The sequence below is a fragment of the Crocuta crocuta genome, unplaced genomic scaffold, assembly GCF_008692635.1.
Source record: "Crocuta crocuta isolate KB4526 unplaced genomic scaffold, BGI_CrCroc_1.0 scaffold58, whole genome shotgun sequence".
NCBI classification, from domain to species: domain Eukaryota; kingdom Metazoa; phylum Chordata; class Mammalia; order Carnivora; family Hyaenidae; genus Crocuta; species Crocuta crocuta.
The window spans coordinates 116667-142256 of record NW_027532417.1 but is presented as its reverse complement, the minus strand read 5'-3'; the positions used below and the strand labels follow the sequence as shown (position 1 = coordinate 142256).

General features: G+C 34.3%; 1 long non-coding RNA gene across 1 annotated transcript in view; it reads left to right on the top strand.

Moving 5' to 3' along the window:
- The first annotated feature begins 1530 nt into the window (after positions 1–1530).
- The window catches only part of LOC144243856 (uncharacterized), a 136023-nt gene continuing 111963 nt past the window's right edge, over positions 1531–25590 (top strand). The window contains exon 1 of the long non-coding RNA XR_013338790.1: positions 1531–1676. This is a non-coding gene — a long non-coding RNA (uncharacterized LOC144243856). The remainder of the gene's footprint in view (positions 1677–25590) is intronic.

The following is a 25590-nucleotide window of genomic DNA, read 5'->3' as shown; positions in this document are numbered from 1 at the left end:
ACTACTGTTTATTCAAGATGATATTTCTCTTCCTCTGCAACTTTATTTCACAGCCATCTCTCTTTCTTAATTTCCTTTTTCTCTTATCTCTGATTGCTAACTGCTTTTTTTTTCTGGATAAAGATTTATTATGAAGGTACACTAAATTATGACAAAGTTCTGCATGCTATTATCGCCTGTAACACAGAGGCAGGCCCCTGAAACAAGCATCCCTGATCCAAATTTGTTTCACAGTTTTTGAACTTCAGCAGCAGGGAACACTCAATTTGTTCTTCCAGATCTTTCTTAGACTATAGTACAAAGAGATACAGCGCATTCACATATTATTTCAGTGCTCCAAACACCTCTCAGTACCATTCTCCTGAGGATAGGGTATATGATAATTTCTGGTCATTTCCAAGGCTTTCCCTGTGGTGGGAAAGAGAGGTATCTGGAGGAAACAAACTTTTATTAACATCTCTTCTGGAAACCTATCAGAAGCCAGTATTTCTCTTCAACTTAGAGAGCTATGGTCTCATATGCTACTTGGCTCATAGAGACTGTTACCTTGGAGTTGAGATTGGAAGAAGTGGAAGCTGCATTTGGTTTACCATGTTCTTATAGCATTTTTCTACAATATTCTTATTTTAAGGTCATATCTTTTTCTTCTGTTGGGTTGGGATATGGTAACATCTTAATTACTGATTTTTCTTTTTTTGTTATCTTTCTTAGTTTTGCTTTTTCTTTGCATTTTGAATAGGTTAAATTGTGAATGGGAGCTTGTCTTGTGTTTATTTTTACATGTTCCCTCTTATTCTCCTTTTCAACAACCGGCAACACCTCCCCCCCTCCCCCTGCCCCATCTTACTCTCATGATAAATTTTCTGTCCAGATTCTCCTGGCTTACACAAACCAGGTACATGAGAATAATGAGGACTTAGTTTTATCCTACAGTGACAATGTTGATATCATAGATATCTCTGCTAAGAAGGAAGTTGGGTTTTCCAGGTTTGTTCCAAACTTTTTTTTCATCTTTCAAGGTTTTTTGTTTTTTTTTTAATAGAAACCAAATGAAAAACATTCACTTTGTATTCTGACTTGGTGCTCAGTTGTATATGCGGATATGTATATGTCAGGAATATAAACTTCACAAAACATACAGGTTTACATATGATACATTCAAAGGTTATACACTATTTTAATTAAATAAATACTGATTACGACATGCTAAAATAAACTTAAATTCATAATGTGTTGCAATTTTCTGTTTGAAGAATGCTGATCCAGCTTCTCTGAGTATGGAGCTTTATTAAAACCTATCTCTGGAGAGTATTTCCCACAGTTCCTATCAAATAATTTTTATGGGCAGTGGAAGGGCATACACTTTCTGGTGTCAAGCAATACTTCTCAAGGAATGTGTGGCCATGGAGCAGACATTGCTAGAGTTTAGAAAAGGGAGTGCCAGACCCCTTCTCCCAATGGCTATGGTAAGCATTAAATTTTTCTATTCTGTAATGGCTCATAAAAATCTTTGTCTTTTTTTTAAGATTTATTTATTTTTGAGAGAGAACACGCAAGCAGGAAAGGAACAGAAGATCTGAAGCAGGCTCTGCGCTGACAGCAGCGCGCTCCATGAGCTGTGAGATCATGACCCGAGCCTAAGTCAGAAGCTCAACTGACTGAACCACCTTTTTAAGGTGAATGACTTATTATTTTATATTTTTCCTATATGGCTTATAGATCAGAGAGATATTCACAATTTAAATTTAGAGCATCAATCTTAATACAATTAATGAAATTGATCAATTCATAAATACTTGAGAACTCTAAATATCAATGTAGTATGAAATATATGTGGATATAAAATATAAAATGATAATACAAGAGCAATTTATTCATAGAAAATATATATACACTAGGGTATGTGATTCATGAATAAAAACTAGACACAGTTTAAGTAATAGGAGAAATACTACAAATATTGCCATTTAAATTTATGAAATATATTTTGTGCATTTCTTGTGTTTCTAAAGTAAGACAACTGTGATTTTAGCACTTTTTCTTCTCTAATGATCATTTATGCTGTCCTTTAGTCTATACATTGTATTTATTACTCAGCTATGTGTACTGCTTACCTCATAAGAATGTCATCAAAAGAAAAATGAGATCAATGCTGTGAAAGTACTCCCAGCACAGCAAAAGAAATATATTATGTAAATACAGCATATGATTACCGTTAGCATTATTATTTTCCATTAGAAGGCCAAATATGTTTTATCTAAGAGCTATGTAAGTGAATGGCTCTAAAAAAACATTGTTTAATGTTCCACTTAGGTAAGCATTAAATAAAGTTGCCAGTACATATTTTTCTTTTAATTATGAAATATGAGAGCAATGCAAAATTTTATTTGCCTTTTCTTGTCATATAATATTTACATGCTCATTTTCTTCCTTCTATATAATGACTTTAATATGTGTTTACATAATGATTTCCATTTACTAAAAGCTTTACAATCATTTATTAGTCAATATTTTCTTCAACATACACAATCATTTACTCAATGAATGTCAATAAGTTTTATATACAAGATGATGGGACTATTGGGTCCTTTTCTTAGCTTACTATGAAAAAAATCACAAGAAAAGTAAGTTATCAGGTTTCATAGTCAGTAGCAGAGCTAAATTTAGAACTCAGATTTCTAGCTTTCATCATCTGCACCAGTGCTTCTTAAACTTGGGGAACTGGAAAACCCTGGTGGGATTTTTTTTTGTGCTTTAAAATCTCAGTTTATGTGGTGATACTGAGACATAGTCTGAGAAGACAGATCAGATCTAAATTAAATATAGGGATTGTGCACTTCCTTCCCTGGAAACTAAAGAAATCTTTGGAACATAGTTTGAAAATTAATAGCATTAATCATTGTACTCAAAGGTGTGTTATGGGCAACATTTCAATTCACTTAAAACAGAATCTTAATGGTGTGCAAGGAAAAACTTCTATACATGTTTGTTTTTTTTTAACTAAAGGAAGTCACATAGCATATGATATGCTTATTTCAATAGTAATATTTCAAAGATAGATTTAGCTTATGATATTTCTTCCAAATATTTGGCCATAAAATCCTTGTATAAAAATCTATTTAATACCATTTTGTGTCCCTCCATTACCATCCACCCAAATTTATCTTGAAACCTAGTCTCCAATGTAATTGTATTTTTTAGGTAGGGCCTTTGGGATGTAATTAGTTCATGAGGGTGCAGTCCTCATAACTGGTATAGTGTTCTTAAAATGACACACAAGAGATAATCTTTCTTGGCCACCTGAGGATATAGCAAGAAGGCAGATATCTACAAGCCAGGAAATGGACTTAAACCAGAACTTGAACATGTGGGGATCCTGATCTCAGACTTCTTGCCTCCAGAATTGTGGGAAATAAAGTTTTACTGTTAAAGCCACTTAGTTTAGAATACCTTAGCATAGGGACACCTGGGTGGCTCAGTCGGTTAGGCATCCGACTTCGGCTCCAGCCATGATCTCACAGTTTGTGGGTTCGAGCCTTGCATCGAGCTCTGTGCTGACAGCTAGCTCAGAGCCTGGAGCCTGTTTCAGATTCTGTATCTCCCTCTCTCTCTGACCCTCCCCTGTTAAGGCTGTCTCTCTCTTTCTCTCTCTCTCAGAAATAAATAAAACATTAAAAGGAAAGAGTTTAAAAGTCAAGGTTGCTATGCCAAGATATTCTAAGACATCCTCAGAACACAATTTAAACTAAATGTTGATATTTAGACTGTGACTTATTTATAAGTTATGAGAATATATATTTATATTCATTTAGAGTTGACTATTATTAAGTTGTGCTTGTCAATCTTTGCATTATTTTAAAAATTGAATATTCAAATCCTCTTGTTTTAGATCAATGGGAATATGTTTAGAAGATGGCTCCTGATATTCAGGTCCATAATCCATTTTGTGACACTGATTAACAATGATTCAAAGATAATAATACTTTTACATAACATTTACTATCTTAATTGATCATTTGTTCCCAAACATACAGTGTAGAACAAGCTATATAATATTAATGATAAGAACTTCTGATCTTATATGTTAAGAATAGAACCTAGAAATCATTTTTTAACAGATGTCCAAGTAATTCTGTTGAATTTAGAGACCACAAAAATCTATAATTTTAATGTTGTTTTGCAAAAATCATGAAATGGAGGGCAGGCAAAGGCTCTATACTTGTCTTTTCCTATTTATTACTCTTTATGATTTGAGGGGTTGATATAGAGCCAAGTGAATGAGAATTGCATCACTTTGCTTCCCCAAACATCTCTTCCTCCTACAATTTCTCATCAGTCAAAAATGCTTTCTTTAACAGTCTAAAAAGACTCTGTTTATGTCTTCTCTTTTGTGAAAGTGTTTGCCCTCCTGTCTCTTTCTAGGGCCATAATGTGAGAATAGTTGCAAAAATATAATTTACACTGGAGAAATTTAAACCTATGTTTAGTATTTTCAAAGTATCATATCCTTTGAATCTTTATTCTTTCATAAACATTCATTGAACACCTCACAACACTAGATTCAACAAGAACAATGGTATATCTTGCCTTAATCAAGTTAGGTCCCATGAAAATACCTATAAACACATTCTAAATTCTAAAAAGTAATTCACTTGCAGTGAAGTTTTCATTTATTTCAGTGGATCAAATATAATTGTGCATCCTCACTAAAATAGAAATTTTTAAAAGAAAATTTCAAAGGCACTACCAATATTTCATTCATTCTTTAGTTATTCCATCTAATCATAATATACAAGATTACCCAAAGTTTTTTGGCTTTATATGAGGGCATTGACTTCTATCAGAATAACACCTACAAATTATTTCCTTTTTTGATGTTATTTTTATTTATTTCTGAAAGAGAGGGAGACACAGAATCTGAAACAGACTCTAGGCTCTGAGCTGGCTGTTAGCACAGAGCCCAATGCGGGGCTCAAACCCACAAACCATGAGATCATGACCTGAGCCTAAGTCAGATGCTCAACCGACTGACCCACCCAGGGGCCCCATTCCTTTTGGGTTTTTTTTTAATAACTCAAACTGGTATCATTCAGTTCTCCTAGGTATATATAGTTCAAAATGTGGTTACCATTTTATGTGTATGTATGTGTATATCAATCTTAATCAGCGATTTTATGAATGATTTGGGACAGTTTCCTCTCAATTTTTGTTTACATTATGTTCTACTCACATTATTCATTTAGCAAATATTAGTACCCAAATAAGAGTACAAACATTAATCAGTGTATTAATAGGAAAAGATGGGCTTTTTCTCCTGATATAATAAGAACATTAGCTAAAACGTAGATTTATAAAATTGTTACCATGTACCAGTTTCTACACCAAATACTTTACATCATTATTTGACACTTAAAGCAATCCCATGTTGCAGATAAGGAAACTGATATACGTATAGATTGCATAGCTAATACAATGTTTCATAACTGGTAAGTGACAGAGCTTGGACTTGAGCTAAAACTGTTTCTCAAAAAATTCTCAATTGAACCTTTTTATCTCTTAACAAAATACATTTTTGTTTTACAGAATGCACTTTAGTGTCATGAGAAAAGGATTTTTTCCAGTAGCTATAATTATTTCCAAACTATGCTGTGAATAAGTAGTGTCTAGAAAGAACAGGTAAATGGTCTTTTTTTGAAAATAGCAATTGCTATTGACTCCATCTTATCTTTCAAAGTAGTAACCATTTTTCAGTATCAAACAAATTCAACCTTCTCTATAAAGCCTTCCATAAACTCTCTGGATTCTCATAGGTAATCTCCTTGAAACCTGGTAGCAACTTGAAATATTTACTCAGTATTTCATCTCTTATGATGATTTTATTAAAGACCTTTTGAGGATATGAACTGTATATATACTTACCTTGCACCCAGTCCCATATTATGGGTACTTGCCTTTTAAAATATACTATTGGAACATATGTAAATTTGTTTTAGTTAAAAGTCACATTTAATGAAATGAAAAAATCTTGTTGAGTTGGTTTCTGTGGTACCTTTAAATTCAAATAAGTAAGAACTTTTTGTGAAGGATATTTGCTATACAATATTAGTTTCATATGTACAAAATAGTGATTTGATGGTAATATACATTACTCTGCCATCACAATAAGTATAGTCACCATCTGTTATAATGCCATGTCATTACAGTATTATTGACTATATACCCAATGTTATAAAATAAATAATTTATGGAGATAGGTAAAGGGGAATGCTTTCACTTATACGTATTTCCCCCAACCCCCTCCCAAACTGTCCCTTCTGACAACCATCAGTGTATTCTCTACATGTAGGGGTCTATTTGATTTTGTTTTGTTTCATTTTGTTTTTAGTTTCCACAAATAAGGGGACTCGTATGGAATTTGCCTTTCTCTGATTAACTTCACCCACCACAGTACCTTCTAGATCCATCCATGTAGTGACAAATGGAAAAATTTGATTCTTTTTCTATGGGTAAGTATATTCCATTGTATATGTATATACTGTATCTTCTTTAGTTATTCATGTATCAAAGGACACTTGGGTTGCCTGCATATCTTGGCTATTGTAAATAATGCTACAATAAACAAAGGGATGCATAGATCTCTTTGAATTCGTGTTTCCATTTACATTGGGTAAATAGAAGCATTGCTGGATCATGTGGTATTTATTTTTAACTTTTCCAGGAACATTCACACTGTTTCCCATAGTGGTTGCATCAATTTATGTCTGCACAAACACTTTTTATTTCTTGTATTTTTGATAATAGCCAATCTGGCAGGTGTAAGATATCTCATTGTGGTTTTCATTTCTTTGATGATTAGTGATGTTAAATACCTTCTCATGTGCTTGTTTGCCATTTGTAGGTCTTCTGCCCATTATTTAATCAGGTTATGTGTGTGGTTGTTACTTTTTATATATTAAGTTGTGTAAATCCTTTACATATTATGGATATTATCTATTATTAGATATATGATTTGTAAATATCTTGTTGATGATTTCCTTCACTGTGAAGATGCTTTTTATTTTGTTGTAGTCCTAATTGTTTATTTTGCTTTTGTTTCCATTGACTGAAGAGACATAATTATTTTGCTAAAGCTGATGTCCAAGAGGTTATGTTGCTGTTTTCTTATAGGGTTTAATGGTTTCAGGTCTCACATTAAAGTCTTCACTCAATTTTGCATTTATTTTTGTGTATAAGAAAGTGGTCCAGTTTTCCCAACACCATTTATTTAAAGACAGTCTTTTCCCCATTGTATATTCTTGCCTCTGTAACAGATTAATTGACCATATAGGAGTGGGTTATTTCTGGGTTCTCTATTTTGTTCTATTGATCTCTCATTTTTTGGTGTGCTGGCACCAAACTCATTTGATTATTACAGCTTTATAGTATATCTTAAGGTTTGTGTTTGTCATACTTCCAGCTTTGTTATTCTTTCTCAAGTTTGCTTTAGCTATTCAAGGTCTTTTGTAGTTCTTTAGAAATTTTAGAAGTATTTGTTATAGTTCTGCGAAAAATGCTATTGTTATTTTGATAGAGATTTAAATGAATCTATAGATTGCTTTGGTAGTAGACACATTTTAACTATTTTAACCCTTACAGTCTATTAGCATGGCACATCTTCCTTATGTTGTCTTCAATTTCTTTCATCAATGGCTTATAGTTTTCAAAGTATACATCTTTCACTCCCTTGATTATTCTTTTTGGTGCAATTGTAAGTGGGATTATTAATTTCTCTTTCTATACACATACTAATAATGAAGAATCAGAAATACAACGTATTTCTGTATGTTAATTTTGTATCATGTAACTTCACTGAATTTATTTATTCTAATAGGGTTTTTGGGTGGACTTCACCTGTGAAGCCATCTGCTCCTGGATTTTTGTTTATTGAGAGTGTTTTGATAATTGATTCAACTCTGTTACTAGTAAAGGACTGTTTATATTTTCTATTTCTTCCTTATTTAGTATTGGATCTAGTAATTTATCCATTTCATCTAGGTTGTCCAGTTTGTGGGAATATAATTTATCAGAATATGCTCTGATAACTTTTTGTATTTCTGTGGTATTATTATCTGTTGCTATTTTCCCTCCTTCACTTCTGATTGTATTTGATCTTTTCTTCCTGATGAGTCTGGATAAAGAAAGGTTTATCATTGCTGTTTGTGTTTTCCATAACCAATTCTTGGTTTCATTGATCTTTTCTCATGTGTATACTCTTATCTTTCCTTCTAACTTTGAGCTTTATTTCTTCTTTTTCCAGTTCTATATGAATTAGGGTAGATGTTAGTTTTTCTTATTTCTTGAAGTAGGCCTATATTGCTATAAACTTTTATCTGAGAACTAATGTTACTGTGTGTTTTTTGAAAACTTTATTGACCTATTGATTGTTTAGCCTCCTGGTGTTTGTAGGAATTTTTTTCCTTGTAATTGATTTCTACTTTCATAGTGTTGTGGATGGAAAAGATGCTTGATAGGATTTCAATGGTCTTTAATTTACATAGATTTGTTTTATGGCCTAACATAAACAATTTGTATTCTTCTGGTGTTGGAGGGGATATTCTGTATATATCTGGCCTAATGTGTCCTTCAAAGCCACTGGATGATCTGTCCATTGATGTAAAAGGGATGTTAAGGTGCTCTATTATTTTATTACTGTCAACTTCTACCTTTATGTCTTTATTTACTTTTGCCCGTTTATGTATTTAGTTGTTTCTATGTTGGATGCATAGATATTTATAATTGTTATACTTTCTTGTTCATTTCTTTATCATTATGTAATATCTATCTGTCTCTTGTTACAGTCTTGTTTTAAAGTCTGTTTTGTCTCATATAGCCAGGGTAGCAATATTTATTTATATTCTTTTTACTTTGATTATTTTTTTATCTCTTTACTTTCAGGCTGTAGGTTCCTTTAGGTCTGAAGGAAGTCTCAGATGGGACTTTTAAAAAATCCTTTCAGTTACCCTAAGTCTTTTCATTGGAGCCTTTAGTCCATTTACATTTAAAACAATTGTTGATAGGTAGATACTTATTGCCATTTTGTTAATTGCTTTGTAGTTGTTTCTGTAGGAGTTCTCTGTTCCTTGGTGCTAAGGAACTCTTAAACTAGGCCACAACTTTCAAGATGGGAGAACCTAGCTGCCTTAATATGTAAAAAGAAACATCAAGACTTAGACAGAGGAATATTTCCCAAATTACGGGAAAAAAGACCGATGGAGAGGTAAATGAAATGGAAACAAGCAATGCATTTGATATAGAGTTCAAAGTAATGGTTATGAAAGTGTTCACCAAACTTGTGAAAAAAGTAGATGAACTCAGAACTTCAACATATATATATAAATGTATATAAGATATAAAAGTAGTATTATATCTATAAAAACTAGATTAGGGATATACAAAATAAGATGTAATATATAGTATTACATACATTAAACATGGAAAGCAGAGTAAAAATTTAGTTCTTTCAGAGTGTCGTTAAACTTAAGCATTATCATCAACTTAATACAAACTATAAAACACATAGAATGCTATATATGATCCTAATGGTAACCATACTAAAATGGTAAAAATCCTCTGATATACACACAAGTAAACTAATACAATGGTAACACTAAAGAAAGCCATCAAACCACAAGGAAAGAGAGCAAGAGCAAAATAAGGGAACAGAGAACTATAAAAACAAACATAAAGCTATTAAGAAAATGGCAATAAGTACATGTCTATCAATAACTTTAAATGCCACAATCAAAAGATATGTGGTAATTGAAAGGATTGAAACCCATCTGTATATGCTGGCTACAAGAGACTTCCTGAAGGGATGGGGAAAATACATCCTATGCAAATAGAATAAAGAAAAATCCAGAATAGCAATATTTATATCAGACAAAATAGACTTTAAAATGAAGATTTATAGCAAGAGACAAAAAGACCTTATATATTGATGGAGATCAATCCAATTAGTTGTTATAACAATTTTAAATATCTCTGCACCCAATATAAAACACTTAAGATAAAAAGGAATACATTGACAGCAAAACAATAATACTAGGGAGCTCTGACATCTTAATCAATGGATAGACCATTGAGACAGAAAATAAACAAGGAGACAATGAATTTGAAAAAGACATTAGATCAGATGGACTTAATACATAGATACAGAACATTTCACCCCAAATCAGCAGAATGCACATTCTTGTACACTTGGAACATTCTCCAAGATAAATCCTATTAGGCCATAAAACAATTTTCATCAAATTTACAAAGGTTGAAATCACATCAAACATGTTGTCCAATCACAGTGCTATGAAATGAGAAATCAATTAAAAGAAAAAAAACTGGGGGAAAAAACCCATGGAGTCTCTGTAACATGCTACTAACCAATAGATCAATGAAGAAATTGAAGACAAAATTTAAAAACCATACAGAATCAAATGAAAACACAATGATCCAAAATCCTTGGGATGCTGCAAGAGTAGTTCTAAGAGAGTTGACAGTGATACAAGTCTACCTCTAGAGACATAAAATATCTAAATTACACCTAAATTACACCTAAAAGAACTAGAAACACAAATCTGGGAGTAGAAGGAAGGGAGGGAATAATAGAGTGGAAATAAGTGATAAATCGACTTAAAAACAATAGAAAACTTTAATGAAACCAAGACTTGGGAGATAGATAAAAAATAGATAATACTTTATCACACTCATCAAGAAAAAGAGAGACCCAAATAAACAAAATCAGAAGTGAAGAGGGATAATTACTGATAGGATGAACAATTATATGCTAAATAATTGGAAATTTTAGAAGAGATGGATAAATTTGTAGAAACCTTCAGTCTTCAACTACTGAATCAGGAAGAAGCAAAAAATATTGAACAGACACTTTACTAGTAACAAAATTAAATCTGTAATAAAAAAAAAACCTCCCAATAAACATAGGGCCAGATGTCTTCACAGGTGAATACTACTAAACATTTAAAGAAGAGTTAATATCTATTACTAAAATATTCCAAAATATACAGGGAAATTAAACTTTCAAATTCATTGTACAAAGCCACCATTACCCTGATACCAAAACTAGACAATGACATTGGAAAAAAGGAAACTACAGACTAATATCTCTGATGAACATAAATGCAAAAGTCCTCAACAAAATATTAGCTAACCAAGTTCTACAATATATTAAAAGGATCATTGACCATGATTAACTGGGGTTTATTCCAGGGATGCAATCAATCGATGTGACACATCACATGAAAAAAGGAAAGTTGAAAACCATATGATTATTTATTTCAATAGATGCAGAAAAAGCATTTGACAAAACAACATCTATGCATGATAAAAACTCCCAACAAAGTGCTTTATAGGGAACATACCTAGTGTAATAAATACCATATATAATGAACCACAGCTAACATCACATTCAATGGTGAGCACTGAAAGCATTTCCTCTAAGGTCAGGAAAAAGACAAGTCCACTCTCAGCACTAGAAGTCCTAGCTGTAGTAATCAGACAATAAATAAACAGGAATACAAGCTGATAAGAAAAACCATTGATATTTGCAGATGTCATAACACTATGTATAGAAAGCACTAAAGATTTCACCAAAAAATGAAACTATTAGAATAAGTGAATTCATTAAAGTTGCAGGATACAAAAATAAATGCAGAAACATGTGGTATTTCTATACACTAATAGTAAAGTAGCAGAAAAAGAAAATGAGAATCCCATTTACAACTGCATTAAATAAATAAAATACCTAAAAATAAATTTAACCAAGGAGGCAAAGACCTGTATTTTGAAAACTATAAAATATTGATCAAAGAATAGAAGACAACACAAGCAATGGATGGATACACCATGCTCAAGGAATGAAAAAGTTAACAGTTTTTAAATGTCCATACTAACCAAAACAGATTCAATGCAAGCTCTATCAAAATACCAATAGTGGAGTTCCTGGCCAACATGGTAGAGAAGTAGGGGAATCCAAATTTCCCTCCTCTCTCAAAGCCGAGTTGAAGCTAAAGGACTTTGAACTCCAAGACTAGGCGACAAAGAGAGTTGCTTCCAGGACCCACTGGAAGAACTTAACAAGCCATAGGTGCATGACTGTGAACTGGAAGAGACAAAACGAATGTAGGGGAGGGATCTCCTTCTGCAGAGAGACAAAGAGAAGAGAAAGAGAGGAAGATCCAGTCTCTAACTGAGGGGCTTTCTCTGGACTGGGGCTGGCTGCCCTGATGGTGCACCTGGGGAAGAGAGGAGCCAGCCCCAGACTCAGTGACTAGGTCAGGGGCACAGTCCTCAATAGGAAAAAGCGATCCCTTCCCTGGAGTGCTGTAGGACAGGACAAAGCCTGCCTGTGCCCTATTGGGTGAGCTGGAGCAGAACTCCCCCAGTACCGGTTTGAATCCCAACAAAGTGCCAGGACACTGGAGGCAAAATAGCTGGACAAACTGCCTCATTTGCACCCTCTACACAGTGAGGATGGCTCATACAGAGTGGTTTGGGATGCCTGGTCTACAGAGCAGAGCCCAAGATGTCGCCATTTTTCTGCCCACCTCCAATGGGATGGGGCTTCAGGTATAGTATAGTGGGCCCACAGTGGAGGCAGGGCCTGCCTACATCCAAACCATGCCCCTCCACACCTGTTAACTGCAGATCTACTGGATTGGGGCGGATACTGAGGATCCAGACATCCCCTCCTCCAGACCAGCACTGTTGCATTGCTTGGGTTAATTCTTTCACGATTCTTATTGAATAGACATATTCTTCCTTTCTTTTCTCCTACTTATCTCTTCCCTCCTCTAGTCTGGTTACTATAGTTGGTTTGTTTAAATAGACATATTTAATCCATTCTCTTGATACATGTTCCATACCTCCTTCTTTATTCTCCTTTCTCTCTCTCTCTGGATTAAGACATATAATTTCTCTGTCTGGTCAATTTTTATTTTTTCTTTTTCCCCACCCCTGTGATTTCTCTCTTTCTATAGGATTAGGCCTTTTCCATCAGCACCGCCTCCATCCCTCCACCCTATTGTTTACTTGTGCTCGTCTTTCTGGTTTTTTGTTTGTTTTGGGGTTTGCATGTTTTTGTTTTCTGGCTGTTTTTGTTTGTTTTCCTTTCCAGAACTACTTCAATGAACAAATCAAAGCACACCTAATGGAAGGTTTAAAACATCACTCTGAGTAAGGAGATAAAGTAACCAAAGTCACAACAGAGACCAAGTAAGAGCCTCCAAAAAACACCTCCTAAACGGCCAGGCCCAAAACAGTGTATGACTTCTCTTTAATAATGTAGTACTCCCAGATGCTAGACACAAAACAAGCTTTTACAACACATAAGCGACAGAAGACTAGCCAAAATGATGAAATGGAAGAATTCTCCTCAAAAGAAATTCCAGGAAGAAATGACAGCTAAAGAATTGCCAAAACAGATATAAACAATATAACTGAACAAGAATTTAGAATAATAGTCATAAGATTAATCTCTGGACTTGAGAAAAGCATAGAAGACAGCAGGGTATCTATTGCTGCAGAGATCAAGAAACTAAAAAATAGTCATGATGAATTTAAAAATGCTGTAACTGAAGTGCAAAATAAACTAGAGGCGGCGACAGTGAGAATTGAAGAGGCAGAGGGGAGAATAGGTGAAATGGAAGATAAAATTAGGGCAAAAGATATCTGAGAAAAAGGGATAACAAAATTCTGGATCATGAGGGGCAAATTAGAGAACTAAGTGACTCAATGAAATGAAACAATATCTGTATCATAGGAGTTCCAGAAGAAGAAGATAGAGAAAAAGGCGAAGGTATGCTTGAACAAATCATAGCTGAGAACTTCCCCAATCTGGGGAAGGAAACAGACATTGAAATCCAGGCGGCACAGAGAACTCCCTTCAGACATAACTTGAATTGATCTTCTGCACCATATATCATAGTGAAACAGGCAAAATACAAAGATAAAGAGAGAATTCTGAGAGCAGCTAGGGATAAATGGGCCTTGACCTACAAGGGTAGACACATGGGCTTGCTACTACCCTTATCTACTAAAATTTGGCAGGCCAGAAAGGAGTGGCAGAAAATTTTCAATATGATAAATAGGAAAAACATGCAGCCAAGAATCCTTTATCAAGCAAGCCTGTCACTCAGAATAGATGGAAGGATAAAGATTTTCCCAAACAAAAACAGAAGGAATTCATCAACCCTAAATCAGTCGAACAAGAGATCCTAAGGGAGAATCTATGAGTATTGCAAAGACCACAAAGTACCAGAGACATCACTACAAGCATGAAACCTACAGATAACACAATGACTCTAAACCCATATCTTTCAATAATAACACTGAATGCAAATGGACTAAATGCTCCAATCAAAAAACATAGGGTATCAGAATGGATAAGAAAAAAACAAGACCCTGTCTACAAAAGATGCACTTGATACCTGAGGACATCTTCAGATTGAATGTGAGGGGATGGAGAACTATCTATCATGCTACTACAAGTCAAAAGAAAGCAGGTGTAGCCATACTCATATCACACAAACTAGATTTTAAAGTAAAGGCTGCATCAAGAGAGGAAGAAGGGCATTATATAATAATTATGGGATCTATCCATCAATAAGAGCTATCAATTATAAATGTTTATGTACTGAATTCAGGAGAACCCAAATATATAAAACAATCACAAACATAAGAAATCTTATGGTTAAGAATGTAGTAATTGCATGAGACTTTAGTTTTCTATTTACAGCAACGAAAAGATTAGGTAGACAGAAAATCAATAAAGACAGAATGGCGCTGAATGATACACTGGACCAGATGGACTTGACATATATATTTAGAACGTTTCATCCTGAAGAAGTAGAATATACATTCTTCTTGAGTGTATATGGAACATTCCCCAAAATAGATTACATACTGGGTCACACAGCAGCCCTCAATAAATACAAAAGAATTGAGATCAGACCAAGCACACTTTCAGATCACAATGCTATGAAAGTTGAAATAAACCACAGGAAAAAGTCTGGTAAACCTCCAAATGAATGGAGGTTGAAGAATATCCTACTAAAGAATGAAACCAGACAATTACAGAAGAAATTTAAAAATATATGGAAACAAAATAAAATGAAAACACAACAATCCAAACCCTTTAGGATGCAGCAAAGGCAGCCCTAAGAGGAAAATACATTGCAATCCAGGCTTATCTCAAGAAGCAAGAAAAAATCCAAATATAAAATCTAACAGTACACCTAAAGGAACAATAAGCTGACCAACAAAGACACTCAAACCTAGCAGAAGAAGAGAAATAATAAAGTTTAAAAAAGAAATAAACAATTTAGAATAAAAAAATAGAACAGATCAATGAAACTAAGAAGTTGGTTTTTTGAAGAAAATAAACAAAGCTGGTTACCCCCTAGCCAAACTTCTCAAAAAGAAAAGAGAGAGGACCCAAATAGATGAAATTACAAAGGAAAATGGATTTATCACAACTAATCCCTCAGAAATACAAGCAAGTATCAGGGAATACTATGAAAACTTATGTGCTAACAAACTGGACAGCATGGAAGAAATGGACAAATTTCTAAACACCCACACAGTACCAAAACTCAAACGGTAAGAAATAGGAAATTTGAACAGACCCATAACTAGTGAAGAAATTCAATCAGTTATCAAGAATCCTTCAACAAATAAGGGTTCTGGACCAGATGGCCTCCCTGGGGGAGGCATTTAAAACAGAATTAATACCTATCCTTCTCAAGCTGTTCCAAAAAACAGAAATGGAAGGAAAACTTTTGGACTCATTCTATTAAGTCAGCATCACTTTGATTCCCAAACCAGACAGAGACCCCAACAAAAAAAGGAGACTACTGCCCAATATCCCTGATGAACATGGATGGAAAAATTTTCAACTGATACTAGCAAATTGAATTCAACAGCATATAAAAAGAATTACACCATGATTAAGAGGGATTCATTCCTCGGCTACAGGGCTGGTTCAATATTTGTAAATCAATCAATGTGACACATCACATTAATAAAAGAAAAGAAAACAACCAAATGATCCTGTCAACAGATGCAGAAAAAGCATTTAACAAAATATAGCATCGTTTCTTAATAAAAACTCTCTAGGAAGTCGGAACAAAAGGAACATACTTAAATATCATAAACACCATGCATGAAAAGCCCACAGCTAATATTTATCCTCAATGGGGAAAAACTGAGAGCTTTCCTCCTGAGATCAGGAACACGGCACAGATGTCCACTCTAACCACTGTTGTTTAACATGGTATTGGAAGTAGTAGCATCAGCAATCAGACAACAAAATGAAATAAAACACATCAGAATTGGCAAATATGAAGTCAAACTTTTACTTTTCACAGACGACATGATACTCTACATGAAAAACCTGACAGACTCCACCAAAAGTCTGCTAGAACTGATCCATGAATTCAGCAAAGTCACAGGGTACAAAATCAATGTACAGAAATCGGTTGCATTTTCATACACCAATAATGAAGCAACAGAAAGAGAAATCAAGAAACTGATCCTATTCACAATTGCACCAAACACCAAAAAATACCTAGGAATAAACCTAATCAAAGATGTAAAAGATCTGTATGCTGAAAACTATAGAAAGCTTATAAAGGAAATTGAAGAAGACACAGAGAGATGGAAAAACATTCCATGTTCTGGACTGGAAGAATAAATATTGTTAAAATGTGAATAGTACCTAAAGCAATCTAACATTCAGTGCAATCCCAATCAAAATTGCACCAGCATTCTTCTCAAAGCTAGAACAAACAATCCTGAAATTTGTATAGATCCACAAAGACCCCAAATAGCCAAAGTAATATTGAAGAAGAAAACGAAAATGGGAGGCATCACAGTACCAGACTTTAGCCTCTACTACAAAGCTGTAATCATCAAGACAGTATGGTATTGGCATAAAAACAGACACATAAACCAATGGAATAGAATAGAAAACAGAATTGGACCTACAAATGATGACTGACTAATCTTTGACAAAGCAGCAAAGAGTGTCCAATGGAAAAAAAAAAAAACAAAAACACCCAGTCTCCTTAGCAAATGTTGCTGGGAGAACTGGATATCTACATGTAAAAGAATGAAACTAGACCTTTTTCTTACACCATACACAAAAACAAACTGAAAATGGATGAAAACATGAATGTGAGACTAGAAACCGTCAAAATCCTAGAAAACAAAGCAGGAAACAATGCCTCTGACCTCAGGTGCAGCAATTTCTTACTCAACACATCTCCAAATGCAAGGGAATTAAAAGCAAAAATGAGCTGTTGAGACCTCACCAATATAGAGAGCTTCTGACTGCTAAGGAAACAATCAGCAAAACTAAAAGGCAACTGATGGAATGGGAAAAGTTATCTGCAAATGACATATCAGAAAATGGGCTAGTATCCAAAACCTATAAAGAACTTACCAAACTCATGAAAAACAAAAATTCAGTGAAATAATGGGCAGAATACATGAATAGACACATTTCCAAAGAAGACATCCAGATGGCCCACAGACACTTGAAAAGATGCTCAGTTCATCATCAGGGAAATGTAGATCAAAACCACACTGATATACCACCTCACACTGGTCAGAGTGACTGAAATGAACAAATCAGGAAACTACAGATGCTAGCGAGGATGTGGAGAAATGGGAACACGCTTGCACTGTTGGTGGGAATGCGAACTGGTACAGCAGCCCTGGAAAACAGTGTGGAGATTCCTCAAAAAATTAAAAATAGAGCTACCCTATGACCCAGCAATAGCTAGGAATTTACCCATGGGATATAGGAGTCCTGATGCATAGGGGTACATGTACTCTATAGCAGTGCTTTCCACAACAGCCAAATCATAGAAAGAGCCTAAATGTCCATCAACTGATAAATGGATAAAGAAGACACAGTTTATATATACAATGGAATACTACCTATCAATGAGAAAGAATGAAATCATGTCATTTGCAGCAATGTGGATGGAACTAGAAGGTATTATGCTGAGTGAAATAAGTCAGAGAAGGACAGATATGTTTTCACTCATATGTGGATCTTGAGAAACTTAACAGAAGATCATGGGGGAAGGGCAGGGGAAAAATAGGTACAAACAGAGAGGAGAGAGGAAAACCACAAAAGACTCTTAAATACAGAGAACAAACTGAGGGTGGATGGGGGTTGTGGGGGAGAGGAGAAAATGGGTGATGGTATTAAGGAGGGCACTTGTTGGGATGATTAATGGGTGTTAGACGTAAGCCAATTTGACAAATTATATTCATACAAAAATACCAATAGCATTTTTCACGGGACTATAAAAATACTGTAAAATATTTGCAGAACCCAAAAATAACTTGAATAGACAAAGCAATCGTGAAAAGAAGAACAAAACTAGAGGTCTCATAATCCCAGATTCAAGACACACTACATAACTACAGTAATCACAACAGTATGGTACTGGCACAAAAGCAGAGACATAGATCAATGAAACAGAATAGTGAACCAAAAATAAATCCATGCATATATGGTTGATTAATCTACGACAAAAGAATGAAGAATCTGCAATGGGGAAAACACCATCTTTTCCATAAATATAGCTGAGAAACTGGACAACCACACACAAAAGAATGAGGCTAGACCCTTTCTGACACCATGCACCGAAAATAAGCTCAGAATGGATTAAAGACCTAAATGTGAGACCTAAATCCATAAAACTGCTATAAGAAAACATAGGCAGTAATCTCACTGACATGATCCTTAGCAAGGTAATTATGGATATATCTCCTCAGGAAAGAACACAAAAGTAAAAATAAATTTTTTAGAAATGTTTGGACTTGTGTAGCAAATAAAACCATCAACAAAACAAAAAGGCAACCTTCTGAATAGAAGATATTTGCAAATGATACATCTGCTAAGGGGTTAATATTCAAAATATACAAAGAATTTATACAACTCAATAGCACAAAATCAATCGTATTAAAAATGGGCAGAAGACTTCAGACATTTTTCCATAGAAGATATATAGGTGGCCAACAGACACACAAACCTATCCTCAAACATCACTAACCATCAGAAAAATACAAATTAAGGGGCGCCTGGGTGGCTTAGTCGGTTAAGCGTCCGACTTTCGGTTAGGTCATGTTCTCGCGGTTCGTGGGTTTGAGCCCCTCATCGGGCTCTGTGCTGACGGCCAGCTCAGAGCCTGGAGCCTGTTTCAGAGTCTGTGACTCCCTCTCTCTCTGACCCTCCCCTGCTCACACTGTCTCTCTCTCTCTCTCTCTCTCTCTCTCTCTCTCTCTCTCTCCTAGAAATAAATAAAAAGAAAAAAGAAAAATACAAATTGAAACCACAATGAGATATCAGCTAACACTAGTCAAAATGGGTAGTATCAAAAAAAGACAAGAAATAACATGTTGGTGAGGATGTGGAGAAAAGGAAACTTTCATATACTATTGATGGGAATGTAAATTTGTGGAACCACTGTGGAAAACAGTATGGAAGTTTCAAAAAATATTACAAATGCAGGGGCACCTGGGAGCTTAGTTGGTTAAGCTCTGATCGTGATCTCTGAATTTGTGATATCTAGTCCTACAGTAGGCTCTGTGCTAACAGTGTGGAGGATGCTTGGGAATCTCTAACTCTGTACACCACCCCCATGAGTGTGTGCTCTCTCTCTCTCTTTCTCTCAAAATAAATATTTAAAAAATATAAATGTAAATACCATATGACCCAGTAATTATGCTTCCTGGCATTTACCCAAGGCAAATGAAAACACTAATTCAAAATTATATGTGCACCCCTATATTAATTGCAACATTACATTAGCCAAAATATAGGAGCAACTCAAGTGTCTATGTATAGATGAATGGCTAAAGAAGATGTGGAGTATGAATATATGTATATGTATACACACATATATACTACACATATAATGGAATATTAGACATGTGTGTACACATACACATAGAAACACAATGGAATATTAACCATAAAGAAGAATGAAATTTTGCTGCTTTGACACTACGGATGAACCTAGAGGAATTGTGTTGGGTGAAGTTTATCAGACACAGAAAGAATAATTCCAAGTGATTTATCTTATATGTGGAATCTAGAGAGTGGTTGTTGCAGAAGGCAACATGGGGAGCAGGATATAGGGGATTGGTGAAATATGTGAAGGGGATTAAGAGGTATAAATTTCTAGTTATGGAATAAATAAATCACAGACATGAAAACTATAGAACATAACATGAAAACATAAATATTACTCAAATAACATTGTGTGGTGAGAGATGGTGACTTCACTTAATCTTGGTGACTATAATAATGTATAGAATTGTTGAATCACTAGGTTGTACTTCTGAAATTTATTTAACATTTTCTGTCAACTATACTTTGACAATGAAAAAAATAGATTTCCATGTGTACTGATACCAGATATTAATATTCACAATATTAATAATGTATTAACATTAATGTACATTGCTACTTTTGTCACAAGGTCACATAAATGCATGGGATTGTTCCTTTGGTCCATTTTCAAGCCCACTGTTTTATCCTCTATGTTTAAATGGCTTTGTTAGTGATAGTTCTTGAAATCTGATCTACTTTTTCAAAATCTATTTCCAAATAAGAGTTTCTAATCTTACTAATTTGCTACTATTAAGCCCATAGGAGCTCCTTTTAAGCAACAATTCAGATGATCTATCCATTATTAGTCAGTTCACTAATTGAGAGTAGTACTTTATTCTTAGATTGAAAAAATTTTTATCTTCCTGCAGTGCAAGTGATCTTTTGCTTTAACTACTTTCCTGTGTACAGACTTAGTGACAGTACCTAAATATGTGTTAGCTCCAAGTCTACTGGACAGCCACCATGCTTTAACTCCTACCCAAGACTACAACTTTTCTAATGTTTTGTGTTTTATCTTCTTGATTTAAAGGTCATTTTCATACTTTTTAACATGTCTAAATATCTTTATAAATTCTATATTTGGAAATAAAGGGAGGATCATGAATCTGTATGTTCAATCTTCTGTCTCCATGTTTTTCTAATATCCTCAAAATTCAAGATATCATTGGGAGTCTGATAATCTAAAATATGCTAATGTTCGTTTTCATATCTCAATTTGGCCTTTCTTCTAAAATCTTCTTCTACCCTGATGCCAAATATGTTAGTAAAAGCTAATGAAATATTAGAATTAATGAGTAGGGGAGATATTTTTCAGGAAATTTCTTCATTATTGGTTTTAACCTCAATTGTGGCATAGCCAAAGTGGTCCAAATAGACAACGGATTCTTAATAGGCTTTATTGCCTTAAAAGGCCAACTATTAACAAATCTCTATTTCCTTTTCCCACCTAAAGATAATTGCTCAAATTTCAGATGTGATCATCCTGGACTGTAAATTGGTAAAAAATATCACCTCCCAGAATATAGCACACTTCTCTGAAATGCATGAAAGCAAAGGGGAAAAACACTAAATATTAGAAAATTAACACTAGCACTGAATGTGTCATATCATATAAAAAATGATTTTAGTATACTCACTAGCATAAAATGTGAGGGTAGCTAGTGAGATGTGGAAAATGGAGAATCTATGTCTTGTTAATGAAACATTCAAAATAGGATTGGGCAAATTTATTCATAGTCAAGAATATAAAGCAACTCCTTATCACATAAAGCTTCCTTGAGATATTTCTGAACAGCATCAATATAGTTGGCAAAGTTGACATGAAACTACATTAGTGTTAATTTGTGCTTACAAAAAACCACAGTGTATATTTGAAAACATAGGAGTGTTAATATTCCATTCCAAAATGTAGTTGTAGTTCTTTTATTTTTTTTCTTTTCTCCTCATATTGATGGGAAAAATAACACAAATTACAACAGAACTGAGAAAAACATAAAAATTATGACAGGACTGAAAAGACTCTGGAAAAGATTAAGAGACATATAGCCATGCTAGGAACATGTATGATTAAGAGATTATTATGTGTGTAGTTTGATATATGCATACATTAAAATTATGTTTTCTTATAAAATATGTACCAATGGCTATATCCATTGTTTACTTTTATTTAAACTTTGAATAAAAATGGAACATGCCTTATAGAATGCTTATGTCATAAGTGCTAGCTCGATTGAGTTTCACAAAGTCACTATCCATTTATATCACACCTAGATCAAGAAATGAAACATTACGCACATTCTAGAAGCTACACTAGATTCTCTTCCCAGTCATCACCTTCCACTGATCAAGGGAAATCATTACCTGACTTCTTGTATAAGTTTCTTATTTTTACATAGCTCAGATCTGTTATTTAGAGCACTACAATGTCAAGTCAGAAACCCCCAATCCTCCTTATTCTCAAAACATATGGCAGAAGCTCTATTCCAGCTCTGGAAAGCTGAAAGAATTGGGGCCCTAATTTCCCTTGCTTCAACTCACTAATTGATTGGAGGATCCTCCATGGAAGAGGCAAATGGAGAAGACCAGGGACTACCACCTTATCCAGTGCCCAATTTATAAATTAGATGTCACCCAAAGGGACATGTTTCATTGTCCCTGCCCTCAGTCCCAGATTAGTAGCTCAGAGATGTGTTACATAGAGAAAAGCAAGCCAGTAGAACAGGAAAAAAAAAATGAACTGACTTTGTTTGGAAAAAAAGTTGGAGGTGCTCAAGCCTAATGTCATTTTTTAAAACAATGGAGACTTTGGAGACAAGCAATGAAACTCCATGAGAATAACAAACTAAATAATAACCCAGTTAGTTTACCAGAGAGTACCAAGGAGCAATACAGCTAAGAAGACGTCTCCTAGAGTCAAAATAAATCTCACAGGCCTCAAAATCTTTCTGTATAAAGATATACAAATTTAACTGGATCAGACAGTGGAATAATAGAGCAATTATCTAGAAATTTATGAAGTCTAAAAGGTGCATATGATACCAACAGAGGCAAATAGCTAAATGGAGAGATCACAGGGGATAAAAGTGTAGAAGAAAAATCACTTTTATCTCAGAGTAACTGTGAATAAACCAAGACTGGATTCTGTGAGGAGCGTATCATAGGCTTCATATTGTGGAGAAAATACACTTCACTAAAATATTATAGCCAAGTCACCAAACAAATGTACAACTTTGGTGAGTTTTAGGGAGAAGGAAAGAGTATCAAAAATTGATAAGATATATCATCTAAATGTACTGTTTTCCACTATTAATTTTGAAACCTGCAGAGGAATGATGGATAAAAATGTATAGGCAATAGAAAATGCCCGTGAGAGAGTCCAAATGGTGGACTTAACACATAGTTCCAGGTAGATTTTATAAATATTTTCATGGAACTAAAGCAACATTGTTTATGGAAATAAAGGTATGAGGATACATGAAGGAAACATACAGAGATAAACAAATATTTATTTCTAAATCCATCTTATAAAAATAATAAGGAATATCATTTAGAGAATGTCCTTCAGCATGAAAACAAGTGACCATAGGCAATATTTTGAAGATATGAAACACATTGATAAAGGCAATTATATAGTGTTGGATATGAATCTGTATATCTTCTCAAGATATTTTTAAAAGCCTCCACAAAAAAAACTGCTAGAACTGATACATAAATTCAGCAAAGTTGCAAGATATAAAATCAATGCACAGAAAAGGGTTGCATTTCTATATACAAATAATGAAGCAGCAAAAAGATAAATCAAGGAATTGATCCCATCTATAATTACACTGAAAACCATAAAATACCTAGGAAAACACCTAATCAAAGAGGTAAAGATCTGTACCCTGAAAACTGTAGAAAGTTTATGAAAGAAATTGAAGAAGACACAAAAAATGGAAAAAACATTCCATGTTCATGGATTAGAAGAACAAATATTGTTAAAATGTCAATACTATACAAAGCAATCTACACATTCAATTCAATTCCTATCAAAATAATTCCAGCATTCTTCACAGAGCTAGAACAAACAACTCTAATGTTCATCTGGAACTACAAAAGACTACAAATAGCAAAAGTAATATTGAAAAAGGAAATTAAAGCTGGAGTCATCACAATGCGGTATTTCAAACTGTTTTACACAGCTGTAATCATCAAGATAGTATGGTACTGGCACATAAAACAGACACATAGATCAATGGAACAGAATAGAGAATCCAAAAATGGACCTACAAATGTATGGCCAACCAATTTTTGACAAAGCAGAAAGGAATATCCAATGAAAAAAGCCAGAAAAAATATCGAATGGAAAAAAAAAAAGACACTCTTTTCAGCAAATGGTGCTGGGACACTGGACAGCGACATGCAGAAAAGTGAACCTGGACCACTTTCCTACACCATGTATAAATAAACTCAAAACTGATGAAAGTCCTAAATGTGAGACAGGAAACGATCAAAATTCCAGAGGAGAAATAATGCAGCAATCTCTCTGACCTCAGTCTCAGCCACTTCATACTAGACATGTCTCCAGAGCAAGGGAAAGAAAAGCAAACATGAACTATTGGGACTTCATCAATATAAAAAACTTGTACAGCAAAGGAAACAATAAAACTAAAAGGCAACTGATAGAATGGGAAAAAATATTTGCAAATGACATATCAGATATTGCGTTGTGCCAAAACTATAAAGAACTTATCAAACTCAACACTCCATCCCCCCCCCAAAAAAAAGCCCCACAAATAATCCTGTGACTAAATGGGCAAAAGACATGAACAGACACTTTTCCAAAGAAGAGTTTCAGATGGCTAACAGACACATCAGAAGATGCTCAACCTCACTCATTATCAGGAAGATACAATCAAAACCACAATGAGATACAATCTCAAACCTGTCACAATGGCTAAAATGAACAACTCAGGAAACAACAGACATTGGCAAAGATGCAGAGAAAGGGAAACATTTTTGCACTATTGGTGGGAATGCAAATTGGTGCAGCCACTCTGGAAAACAGTATGGAGTTTCCTCAAAAAATTAAAAAGAGGGTACCTATGACCCAGCAATTGCACTACTAGGTATTTATCCAAAGGATTAAAAAATGCTGACTTGAAGAAGCACTTGCATACCAATATTTATTTATTGCAGCACTATCAAAAATAGCCAAATTAGGGAAAGAGCCAAAAGTCCATTGACTGATAAATGGATAATAGAGGTGTGGTATGTATATACAATAAAATATTACTTGACAATCGAAAAGAATGAAATCTTGCCATTTGCAACAACATGGATGGAATGACAGTGTATTATGCTAAATGAAATAAGTCAAATAAAGATAAATATTATATGATTTCCCTCATGTGGAATTTAAGAAACACAGATGAACCTAGGGGAAGGGATGGAAAATAAGATAAAAAGAGAGAGGGAGGCACATAATNCTTAGGCTTACATGTAAGTGATGGATCACTAAATTCTACTCCTGAAACTATTATTACACTATATGTTAAGTAACTTGTATTTAAATAAAAAATAATTGTACAGGGGCACCTGGGTGGCTCAGGTGGTGGAGTGTCTGACTTGGGCTTAGGTTATGATCTCAGGGT